Below are 3281 nucleotides of genomic sequence, written 5' to 3'. Positions count from 1 at the left end.
CTTGAAAGCGGTTTGGGACGGAGCGGAGCGCGCGCGCTTATAAAGGCTCCGGAGTAAACACGCGCTCTGATTGGTCCCCAGGGCGGTGACGTCAGAAGGGCTCAGTGTGACTCTGCAGAACTCCAAAACTCAGAGCTGCGCATGCGCACAAACAGACCCAAACACACACAGGCCAAGACCCAAGACCCAGGACCCAGGACCCCAGACCCAGGACCCAAGACCCAGGATCCAGGACCCAAGACCCAGGATCCAGGACCCAAGACCCAGGACCCAGGACCCAAGACCCAAGACCCAGGACCCAAGACCCAGGACCCAAGACCCAGGACCCAAGACCAGGACCCAAGACCCAAGACCCACACAGGACCCAAGACCCACACAGGACCCAAACAAACCCGAACAGGACAGACCCAGATTTGAAAGTGGGTCCTGGACAAACCCAGAGGTGTTTAAACTTTCATATCTCCATCACGAGACCACCCAGAGTCCAGACCGGTCCAGAGTCCAGACCGGTCCAGAGTCCAGACCGGTCCAGAGTCCAGACCGGTCCAGAGTCCAGACCGGTCCAGAGTCCAGACCGGTCCAGAGTCCAGACCACCCAGAGTCCAGACCGGTCCAGAGTCCAGACTTTAAACATGTTTTGATTATTTTGAATGTCTTACTGCATTATTGCTGACAACATTTTTATTTTATTTTTTTTAAAGAAGCGTGGGAGGGCATCTGAGTGTCGTTGCGTAAGAGTTTGGAGCAGAACATTGATGCATCGACAGTTTCCGCTCGATGTGATGTAACCTACGTTTCCCAGAATGCACCTCTGCTCTGAGCTCATTATTTACAGTCACGTAAACAGAGCGAGCCGCCGGCGCGAACACTAACAACAACCTACACTTTTATTTAGGTTTGACTCTCCTGCTGCTCAACTCTTTGCTGCTCTGGTGTGAGGAAATGTTCCGCAGTGGAGCTTTAATTCTTTCCGACGCACGATCCTCCTCAAACAGCCCGGCAGTCTGCTCGTTTGTTTTTGTCTGTGGTTTTGATTTTGTTTCGTTTGTTTGTTTCGGTGATTTTGTAGATTTAGTCTGTGTCCTTCTGTACGAAACACAACACTCCGTTACACCCGGTGATGTCATCAGGGGGTGCTCCTCTCGGTTTTTAAAGTCCACTCACCCTCAGCAAACTCAGAATCTGTGAATCCTTCTGCCCAAAGTTCAAAATGTGTGATTCAGTTGATGGTTTAGTCCTGGTTTAGACCTGGTTCAGTCCTGGTTTAGTCCTGGTTCAGTCCTGGTTCAGTCCTAGTTTAGTCCTGGTTTAGTCGTGGTTTAATCTTGATTCAGACCTGGTTTAGTCCTGGTTTAGTCCTAGTTTAGTCCTGGTTTAGACCTGGTTCAGTCCTAGTTTAGTCCTGGTTTAATCTTGATTCAGACCTGGTTTAGTCCTGGTTTAGTCCTGGTTCAGTCCTGGTTTAGTCCTGATTCAGACCTGGTTCAGTCCTGGTTTAGTCCTGGTTTAGTCCTGGTTTAATCTTGATTCAGACCTGGTTTAGTCCTGGTTTAGACCTGGTTCAGTCCTAGTTTAGTCCTGGTTTAATCTTGATTCAGACCTGGTTCAGTCCTAGTTTAGTCCTGGTTTAGTCCTGGTTTAGTCCTGGTTTAGTCCTGGTTCAGTTCTGGTTTAGACCCTGTGGTGGTTGTTATCAGCGTTTGGAAAAATCAACACAAACAAAGGTTTTACCGGAGATGATACAGAGACGCCAACGGGAACATGAACAGGACAGGACTGAACCAGGACTGAACCAGGACTAAACCAGGACTAAACCAGGACTAAACCAGAACTAAACCAGGTCTAAACTAGGACTAAACCAGGACTAAACCAGGACTGAACCAGGATTGAACCAGGACTAAACCAGGACTAAACCAGAACTAAACCAGGTCTAAACCAGGACTAAACCAGGACTAAACCAGGACTGAACCAGGACTGAACCAGGACTGAACCAGGACTAAACCAGGACTAAAACAGAACTTCCTAGAATCATTTGGATCATTTCAGACCTGGAGTCGTGTTCTGTTTTATGTTCTTCTTCTCTTTTCGTATCTTCTCATATATTTTCATCACTGATGAGGTCAGAACAGTTGGTCTGAATTCTCTGAGTTCTTTTGAATGACTGGACTTGGAGGAGCAGGTGTGAACAGGTGTAACACTGGATCTTTTCCACGTTGTTTGTATTTGGGCAGAATTTGGACACATGTGAAAAAGTGCAGTAAATACAGGACCTGACTGTCCACAGACGCCATCCGCCCTGCGGCTTTACTCCACTTTACCTTTTTATGTCATTTGTGACACTTTCTTGGGAGATCAACAGATCGTTTTTGAGAACAAGGAACATTCAGGTTTTACCAATTACATTTCCAAAAAGTGTCCTCTCAAACCTGGCAGAGAAGGAGTTAAAAACATTTGGCAAGTGGGCATCATCAGCCATGAACATGAACATTTTACCTTGTTACACCAAATGACTGGTTCACTGATGACGTTGACTTAAACAGAGATTTTTCTGTTAGTCTTGGGGAGCACTCCTCCTCAAAATGTAAAATGGAGTGCGGAGTTCCCCAAGGCTCAATTTTAGGTCCAACCCTTTTTAATCTTTACCTGCTGCCACTAGGACGAGTCATCAGGAGACACAAGTCGGGTCTCATCAGCTGATGACACTAATTATTGTATTGTAGTTTTTCTGTTGCATGTGAAGCACTTTGTGCTACAGTTCAAATGTATGAAAAGTGCTGTACAAATAAAGTTTGATTGATTGATTGATTAAAGCCTCTCCTTGCTGCTCTGAGATCTCCTCCTGAACAGAGATCTTCTATTTTATCCTTATAGATCCTTCTACCGTGTCTTAATCCATTCTTATCTTCTCTGTGGACGTCTTTCTTTTCCTGTTCATCTCCTGGATAATGAATTATTTTCTTTTTATTTAACAACGGACTTAAGCTCCTTTGTTACCCTTTGTCGTGGTGCGTTCGAGTGTCTGTCAGATGTTTGGGTGGTGGTGCGTTCGAGTGTCTGTCAGATGTTTGGGTGGTGGTGCGTTCGAGTGTCTGTCAGATGTTTGGGTGGTGGTGCGTTCGAGTGTCTGTCAGATGTTTGGGTGGTGGTGCGTTCGAGTGTCTGTCAGATGTTTGGGTGGTGGTGCGTTCGAGTGTCTGTCAGATGTTTGGGTGGTGGTGCGTTCGAGTGCGTTCGGAGCAGATGCAGCTGTGTTCTCTTATGTAACGTGAGTTTGATAAACG

Source organism: Boleophthalmus pectinirostris, unplaced genomic scaffold, assembly GCF_026225935.1.
Source record: "Boleophthalmus pectinirostris isolate CB_2022bp ecotype Guang Dong unplaced genomic scaffold, ASM2622593v1 HiC_scaffold_14, whole genome shotgun sequence".
In the NCBI taxonomy this organism is placed as follows: domain Eukaryota; kingdom Metazoa; phylum Chordata; class Actinopteri; order Gobiiformes; family Gobiidae; genus Boleophthalmus; species Boleophthalmus pectinirostris.
The sequence above is the reverse complement of the archived record's forward strand: the minus strand, read 5'-3'. Positions refer to the sequence as shown.